Source organism: Mytilus edulis, chromosome 9 (genome assembly GCF_963676685.1).
Source record: "Mytilus edulis chromosome 9, xbMytEdul2.2, whole genome shotgun sequence".
Lineage (NCBI taxonomy): Eukaryota > Metazoa > Mollusca > Bivalvia > Mytilida > Mytilidae > Mytilus > Mytilus edulis.
Window position 1 is genome coordinate 5,474,433 of NC_092352.1, and position 10,624 is coordinate 5,485,056.

Sequence of the window (10,624 nt, forward strand, 5' to 3'; positions counted from 1 at the left end):
CAAGCAATGGACCAAAGTACTGTGGAACCAGAACTCTTTACAGATACAGAAGTCATGAAAGCAATAGATGAGCTTAATACCAAAAAAAGTGCTGATGAATTTGGGATATCAGCTGAACATCTAAAGTACTCCAAAACTACTATTACCCCTGCATTAACATCAATTTTTAACAACATCCTACTGAATAAAGCAGTACCAACAGCATTTACTTTTGGCCTACTTACTCCAGTACTGAAAAAACAAAAAGATCCAACTATCATGGGGAACTATCGTGGTATAACAGTCACAGCTACTATTGGAAAAACCTTTGAATATGCTTTTATAGAAAAACTAAATCTAAAATCAAAAACATTGCTACAGTTCGGATTTACAGAAGGATTGTCACCAATAATGTCAAGTCTGCTTATATCTGAAGCCCGCTATGAAATCAAAAAGTCAACTGAAAAATTTTATATATCTGTTCTAGATGTTCAGTCAGCATTTGATGTTGTCCAGCATATAATTCTTATGGACAAGGCCATTGATCAGAATATTCACCCCACCTATTGGAAGATCCTAACAGAACTATATAATGGGCTTAGCTCCAAAGTAAAATGGCTAGATGGGGTAAGCGAATCCTTCACAATAAAACAAGGAGTTAGACAAGGTGGGATACTCTCTACTCATCTATATAAAATATTTGTGCAGGATTTGTTAGTTGAGCTAGAGCAGAATTCCCTGGGTTATCATCTAGGAGACATCTATATAGGAGCACCAACCTGTGCCGATGATATCGCCTTCATCTCAAATAATGAGCATGAGCTCCAAATAATGTTGAATGTTATAGACAGGTATGCAAAGGAACATCATTACAAAATACATCCTACAAAAACTGAAATAATCGATTGCTCAAAAATTAAAACTGATTACAACTGGACTATGGATGGTAAAAAAGTAAAAACCACTGACTGCAGTGAACATCTAGGAGTAAAAAGAACAGATGGTTCAGAAAATAACTTCAACGTAAAAGACAGAATTCAAACAGCAAGAAGAACAAGGTATGCTCTTATGGGATCTGGAGTACATGGCACCAATGGACTCAACCCAGAAATCTCCTACCAAATTTATAGAACATATGTTATACCAAGATTAATATATGGATTAGAGGTACTTCCATTAACAAAATCTAATCTTGAAGATCTAGAGAAATTTCACAGGAAGAATTTGAGACACCTACAGTCCTTACCAGAAAGGACATCAAATGCTGCTGTCCTACTGTTTCTGGGAGCCTTGCCGATAGAAGCTGAAATACATAAGAGACAACTATCACTACTATATTCCATTATAACATGTGACAATACCAAAATCAAAGATGTCATGAACAGACAGATAGCTACCAATTTCGATAACAAGAAAAGTTTCTTCAGCAAAATACTGAACATTTTAGAGTTATACAGTCTACCTTCAATCAACATACTTCAAAATAGCACACCCAAAAAAAATGCATGGAAGGAAGAAATCAATAGACAAATTCACAAATTTTGGAATGATAAATTAAAATCTGATGCTTTCAATAAAACCAGTCTTAAATATGTCTGCATAGATAATTTGGAAATAGGAAAAACAGCACATGTATGGAAGCTAAAAAATCAACCCAGAATTGAGATAAGAAAATCCATTGTGAAATCCAGAATGATGACTGGAACTTATATATTGCAATCAGACAAACATAAGTTCACACATTTCTCAACAGAAGCAACATGTCAACTGTGCCATACAGAAAGTGAAGACATAGTACACATGATAACCACCTGTCCTGTACTAAGCACTATAAGAGAGAAATATTTTATAGATATAAAAAAAGTCATTCTGGATAGCTGTGGTCCTGCAAAATGGAATACATACTGCAACAATAAGATGGAAATTACACGTCTGATATTAGACTGGAGCAATTTTAAAGAATCCCTTAGTATAGGAATGGAACTGGCAGAAAAGTTAGAGCAGAAAGCTAGAAACCTACTATTCCAACTACATATCAAGAGAATTGAAATATTAGATGCACGGAACATCAAATAATATTGTGTAAAACCAAAGTGTACAGGTATATGAACAATTATACTGTGTATTAATATTCAATATTCAGTGGTTAGTGAAGAAGCAAAAACGGATAAATGTTTATACATATAAGAACTGTTTTATTAAAAAATGTTAAACATGGAGAAACAAATATATATTCAAATTCTCATTATATGGACTAGAGATAGACGATTCAAATAAATGTGTTAGTAAAGGAGACAAAAGGAGGATATTCATCAAGCTGAATTGATAATCACCCGAATGCGAGTTCAGCTCTAAATTATGAGTATAATTTAAATTTACAATCTCTATAAAATGAGAAATGCTATCATATAATTAAAACAGTTAAAATTAATGACAAGCTCCTGTATTATAAATGATAATTTTATATGATGCCAAAATATTTTTAACCACATTTTCCACTTAAAACAAAGTAAATTTATTACATGATACTGAACCTAAGAATAAGAACTTTGTTTTTAATGACTGTCTTATTTTATTTTTTATTTTTTAGCTTTTTAATTAGATAAAAGATTCTAGTTTTTATCAATGAAATTCCACATCGCCAGTCAAGAAAATTGATGTTCACAATTATGAGATATTTTATCATATTAAAATTGATGCAATATATATTTTTACTTTTTAAAATACATACTTGATCCTTTTAAAATAATTAAGTAACCTCATTTTAGAAAATTAATCTATAACTCTATCCTTTTATAAAAAATGGAATTATATATATATATAACTACTATCACTATAGACACTTATTTTGTTTTTGTACAACTTTTAAATATTGTATGGTTAAGTTTTAAAACAAAAACATGTATATAAGACCGTCACATGTAAATACTGCTATGGTGCACATTACCATTATTATAATAAAAATAAAATAAAAAGATACAAAATAAAACAATCTGTATATATATATATAAAAACAACCTATAAATGAAAGAAAACCTCCTACATAGTGTGCTGTACATAGTTATCTACATACAACCAGAAAAAATCTTTCAAAATTTACCCCAAATACTCTAATAATATATATATTAGAGGTGTTCCTATTTAAAGGAAGCTAATACAGAGAAGAAGAAGAAGCATTTCTCTATATGTATGTAAAAAAAATGTATCCCCATTCTTTTAATATCCTATATACTATACAAATTCTTGGAACATATAACAAATTATTTTGTTTATAAGCATCCTTTACAAAGGAGCACCTCCACATGGACAACCCTTACAACCCTTTAATTTATAAAATCAGAGACATATAGACGTTAAGCACGTTATTGCGTCAATGCCGTGAAATGCGACATAGCAATTTGATAAATAGCTCTTCTATGAAAACTAACTAGTTCAGCTTTATGAAATTTATATCCGTAGATTAGGCAAGTATTACTGTTTACAAAAATATTAAAAATATTCTTTAACTTTTCATAATAATTTCAAATAATGATACAAATATTACCAAAACGTCAAAAATATGCGTGTCAGACGTAACAAATTATTCGCAAAATAACTTTTGCTGGAATTTTGTGGTCTAATAAAAAGTTTAAAATCCGCGAAAATTCGCATGAATGATAAAAGTCTAATATAATTTATGACGCCATTGCTGCTTTTTGTGTTGATCGAACGGTAAAAATTTATTTTTTCAAAAAATGAATAATCCTCGCCATTGTCAGGTTTCTGAAAATGGTAAGTTATCAAAATTTATCGCTTTTTAAAATATCAGATGATATAAAATTTTGTTTTTATAAATTATTCCTACAAATGTGCTTAGATAGACCATTTCAAATCCGGAATTTTACAGCACTCGCACCGCAAATAAAAACGCATTGGCCTCGGGAAAATGTCTTGCAAGATTGTCCAATGTCGAATTTCGCCGCTTTTTACAAAAACACTGTCAGTTTCAACGTCATTTTATTAAATATTTAATTTGTAGCATATAAAACAGTGCTTTTTCGAAATTGTGCTTTCACCCTACAATACGATAACACACTTTTTGATAAGCTGTTAAGTCGAAATGACTTCGTTTTTTAACAAATCAAATGTCTTGCAAGTTTGTCCACTGAGCAATTTTCTTACGTTTTGAACGTTTTCGATTCGGGACGCTATACATATATGTATTTTCAAATTATTTGTAAAAGTTTGTTCTTTGTTTTGGTTTTAAACACCACATCATGTATAAGCGACATTTGTTGTATTTTATTGATCTGTCATCAAAGGTAGAAGCCGGACATCATGCAATAACTGTCGATTAGCATCGGAGTCGAACAAATCTCGCCACGAGCGTGTCTTAAAATTACCATGCTTTTTATCACTTTATATGAACTCATTAGGCCAATCATCCTCCTAGGCCATCGAATTTGAAAGCAGTTCGTATTATCATATATGTGAACGATATTTCATTGTTTTTAAATAACAAGTACGGTTCGATTTTATGTTTTAAGATCAGAGGACAAAACAAAATAACCAAATTACAAATTTCGAAAATAGATAGAATCATAGAAACCACGATATTAAAGAACTGCAATATATAAAAGTAGTTATAATCAAATAGAAAATGAATAATTATCTAAAGTGAAAAAAACAACATATGGTAATTTGTAAATATATATAGGTAAAATATTAATTACAGAACAAAAGAATTTCATATCCGAGACAGAGACAATTAAATATTGTAAAGAGATAAAGAAACTAAAAAGAAAAGAGCAAAAAAATAAAAGTTACAATACATATAAAGAAAAATACAACACAAGCCGGATCAGAAGTCCGAAAAGTTCATTTACTTGCGTATCTACCAGTAGCAAATATTTCGTACATATTCAAGACTTTGAAGTATCCATATCGATCAAAAATGATTACAATCAAAACGAACAAAGTATACTCGATTACCGACGTAAAACGTCGAATTTTGACGTTACCAATTTGGACGCAATATCGTGCGTAACGTCATAATACAAGAGATTGGCAACTCGGCGAAATCCCGTAATATCACACGGCCACATTTAAACCTCGCGATATCTCTTTGGGTAATAGAGTTATTATCAAAGTATTAAAAGTACTCGAGGTAATGGTGAATGTTTAAGCATAAATTAACTGTTTCAGTGTTAAATTTAACATAATTAATTAAATAATTTGAGTTCATACATTCATAATTATTTATTTCAATGTCCTTTTAATTTTTATTTGTATTATTGAAAAAGAGACATAATTTGATATTGAATTAAAAACAACCAATATTAAATAATTAACAGTTAATAAATTGTAATTATTGTATCAGAGTTCATTTTATTTGATACTTTCACAATGGGTTTCTATTAAATATACACCTGTCTCGGAGACATAATTTCACAGTGTAACATGTATATTAGGCTTGAATTATTCGATGGCCAGGTAAATCACAACCTGTTAAAACTGAAGAGTTTTATTTGACACCTGGTACACAAGAAGTTGTTACACCACAGGTGTCCACACTATTTCCGAAAATACTATTTACAAAATTAATTAATGTGTAGAAAAAAAAAAATTAATATGTTTGTTTATCGTTAATCATGATCGACTTCGTCTTATATTCATAATTTGTATAGATCATTAAAAATTGAATACTTATTGTGTTCATTATTAATTGGGCTTGTATTAAGTTTTTTTCTATGATTGTCGGTAAATTGTTTTCTAAGTGTGTTTTTTTTTCTCAAAATTTACATTATGAGCTTGCATTGAGTTTTTTTTTTTTTTTATGATTGTCGGTTTATTTATGGTTTCTCCTTTTCACGGATTGTGTATTTAGGACTTACATTTAATGATCATTTAATAGAAAATGGCAATATAAGTCTCACTTTTGACCTCGAATAGAAAGAGATTAAACGATATTTTAAGTGTAAGGAACTGATAAATATACGATAAAGACTCAGAGCAGCAGGTATTGCTGCCTTTTCATGTAACAATTTTCGTAAGAAGAAACATTTTACTATGTTATACTTCTGTCAGCTTGGTAAGTTGACTTCAAAGCATACACCAGTTTTAATGCCACATTGATATCTAAATGTTTCGAAATGTACACGTTTCCCTTCTTTATTTCTTTTTAACTTTTGGACTAGTTAAAATCTCCTTTTAGTTTTGAAACGGACATGCACATGTGTAAATAGTTTTACAACTATTTGACTTGATTTGTAAGTCAAAACCTTTTTGTTTTACTTTATAAAAAACTGCACGAAAATGCGCCTACCTTTGTTGTTGATCAGGCTGATTTAATTGATGGTTGCCTAACGTCTAGTGGAAAATATTTCATGGCATATTTTTAATATATTGATGTGCGAGTGTATGACATTTCTTTTCTGTACAGCTATGCAATATAATATTGAACTCTCCACAAGAAACCAAATGATACAGACATTAACAACTGTAGGTAACCATAAGGCTCTTAGCAATGAGTAAAATTCATACTGCACTGCGAACTATACAAGGTCTATTTACATGTATGAAAAAGGTTTAACAATTCAAACAAGAAAACTAACCACCCGATTTATGTGCAAAAAAATCCAAATATGATATACAGCAACAAACCACAAGTGAATTACAGGCTTCTTACTTTGGAAAGACACAAAGATAATAAAGGCATGATAATATATTTCACCATTATCACAAGCCGTACAATTTTATGTTTTTGTTTGTTTTTTGTTTGTTATGTTTTTCCCCCCACAGTAAGCATCTATAAATCATATAAACCAATTAATTTGGTGTGGCTTTTGGATAAACCAAATTACATCATTCTGTAAAAAAACACTGTCATACATCCCATTATTCTGAAATGAAAAGGACCAGTCAGACTGAGAATCAGAACAAGTATTTATGTATACAATATATCTAGACTATCACTACACATCATTCCATCCTTTTTCAATAATTAAACCAAGATATAAGAGAACAAAACTAATTCCAGGTATAAATAATATTTTTATTATCAAACATTCACTTATAATGTTACTGTCAATGATAACTGAGAGCTTCGTGCTAATTTCCCTGCAACTGCAAATTTCGGTATCTGTATAGCTAAGGATATATGTACATGTATCATTGATGCTAACTTGTAATAAATTGCATAAAGTCTGAAAGGGAGAATGGGAGAAAGGCAAGGTTCTTCATGTTCATTGTGTGTCTCATTCACTGCAAATATCTCAATTACAAATGTATTGTGTAATCAGTTGCTCTGAATCCTAAGAATCCAGTGGTGCAAGAAAAAAATCAGCATGGCAATCAAATTCAAGCGTACATATTTTTTCATTCTCAAATGGCTGTTCTTTTGCTGCGTAAGTGTGGTCTGAATGTTCATCTAACAAGAGTTCTCCTTTGACTTCTTCTGATGTAATAGAAATTTCCTCAGAACGTACACTCGACCAGAGCTGTGTCATAATTGGATGATCCTTTTCATCTTCAGTGTGGATTGAAACTGCAACAGATATCTCCTCCATAATGGTATCAACAGCTGTCCATGGTCGAGGATTACCTTTCTTTTTAACTCCTTTTGTTAACTTACTACATCTTTTCCTCTTTTGGCGTTCTAAATTAAAAAAAAAATATATTTTAGAGTTGAAAAGAAATTTGAATTTGTAGAGCCTATTATACAACATCTATTTGTCTTACTTTTAAACTTTACTTCCTACATGTATGTCATACAACATTCTGCAGGTTTTTATTATGCTAAATCTATTTTAAATTTCATTTTGTCATGTATGGACCTTTCAAGCTTGCTATTAGGAACAAATATTTGATATATTTGTCAATTGTTAAACATCGTACAGTGAACATACAATGTAAGTTGCTGACATCAACTTTACTTAGTCTCTGCTTCTATCTAATGAGGGTCTGGAAGCAGGGGCGGATCAACCCAGGATAAAGGGGGGTTCCAACAACATGTCCCATTCAAATTAATTGTATTATATGTCTCTGATAAAATTAATAATAATAACTTATTTAACTATAATTTCAATTATTTTAATGACCAAGGGACTGTTATATTTAAGTTACTGTGACTGTGATTTCATTTTGTAAAATAATATATATATAAAGATAAATGTTTAACTTTAATTCAATGAGAAATAAACCAGCCTTGTCTAATTAGCAATCATTTACCACACATTTAGCTTTCAAATACGGGGCAGATCCAGAAATTTTCATAAGTGGGGGACCACTGACTGCCTAAGAGGGGGCTGCCCCAGTCACGCTTCAGTGATTCCCTATATAAGCAACCAAATTTTCTCCCCAAAAAGGGGGGGGGGGGGGGAGGTGTAAATCCGCCTCTGAAATAATATTTTACTGTCAGTCAATAAGTTTTCATAACATACATCAAATTTAGAATGGAAGTGGGAAACAATTGTCAAAGAGACAACAACCTGTCCAAATAGCAGACAAAAAACAGCCTACTAAATCCATCTAAAACCCTATGTATATTAAAGACCATAAATTTATTCATTATAAATAAAGTTAAAAAGATAATTAAAAATTTGAAATCAGTTCTGAAGCAAATTTTATGGGTAAAAGGGGGGGGGGTTTACCACATTCCCACGGTACCTTTTCTTTTTACAAGTCTTCTCACACTTTTATTAATATCCTTGACCCATATCTGTCAATTATTGCAACTTTATTTACTTTGCCTTTTTTTCTGTAACTGTTTTCCTACATTGATTGGAATAAAATTCCCATAAGAATGGGGACACTCAAAATTTTACATTAACCTTTTTTCCAGAGTTAATAAGGACAATCCTAAATAAACTACTTAAAATATACCTAATATTTAATACCAAAAATTATAATAACTAAATAAAGATAAATTTAAGCTTTTTACATGTTTTAGTTTAAATTTTCCCCATTGTTTGACAAACACAGACAACTCATCAACTCTTTAGGAAAATCGAGAAATCTTTTACATTATAAAAAACAGTATGGAATATTTTTAAAGTGTACAATTTAAACAAATAAATTGCTATCTAGTCAATACACATATAATCCCTGATATGATATTTTTTCTTCCTTAATTTGGGTGAGGGATCAAGTTATTTAAACATTCACCACTTTTAAAATGCATGTTGAATCAGACATTTTTGACATTTGTGAAAGCATAGCAGTTTTATACTGCACTTTAAATAGAAACTTCAAAAATTAATATACATTCAAATTAATTTACATTTATTGACAGAGTATAGAGTACATATAAAACTCTTTTCTGTATGCTTACTGTTTTTATTCACATGTACTAGTTAATGTTAAACTTATGTGCAAATTCAAATTGCTCACAATTTTTTTGGACTTTAATTTAATAGTTTGAGGAAAAGTTTCATGCACAGTAAAAAAGGGAGATAACTCATATTTGGAAGTAAATGATCTATTATCCTTTTTTTCTTTGAAGAAATGGGAAGTAAAGAATCTATTACAGTAACAGTAATCTATTTCATAAGTTGGAGTTACCTTCATTTTTTAAAAGTATTAAAGTAAAGAAAACATAAGATGTGTGAAAGTAATTAAGCTTACAAATTAATAATTATAGAAACATTACCAGTAAATCAATTAGTCCAGCACTATAATATATGCATCTATGAATTTGAAATTCAAATAAGTTACACATGTATACAAAATTCCATTTTTGTGATTCTACTAGAGATAAATATAAACAGTGATAAAAAAAAATATATTTCAAGACCAACATATTTTTGTAGTTGCATTTATTCCACTATCAAGGGAGATAATCCATGCTTAAAAAAGGATAACTATTAACCATTAACATTGGTTCTATGTCCTTCTTTTCTGTACATCTTTAGACACAAAGAATAACAGCTTTGAAATGATTCAATTTTGCAAAACTGAAATGAACAATAGTATGTGTAAAATTCATGTGAATTTGTTTTCATATTGCAAAACTTTAACTCAATAAATTTAAATTTCTCTTATGAACTCATGGTTTAATTCAGATAAAATGAAACATAAATTTCACAGGAGTTTTGATTCATGTTTATTTCATGTGAATTTAATGTGAAATTTTTCACGTGAATTTAACATGAATTTTTTCAAGTGAATTTAACGTGAAATATTCACGTGAAAATATAAATTTTTAAATTAAATTGAGATTCCCAGGGAATATATGATACATATAATACAAGGTATGAGATGTTGACAAAATTATTAATTTTCAGTTAATTTTTTATAACTTAGACACCATTTATATTATTTGACGTGAAATTCACGTGAAATTTTTACGTGAAATTCATGTGAAATAATTTCACATGAAATTCACGTGAAAATTTAATGTGAATTTCATGTGAAATTAACGTGAAAAGTTAACGTGAAATCGCTTCACGTGAAATTCACGTGAAATTAACATGAAATTCATGTGAAATTCACGTGAAATGAGATTCACGTGAAATTCACGTGAGCAAAATTTGGCTGTGTAGCCCTTGCTTATGAATGATCAAATGCATTTTCTGAGTTTATATACATCCTTTATAGATGGTTTTGTTTTTTACAACAATATAAAAGTCAAAGTCGATGTCGAAATGCCGTGTACAAATGTTATGTT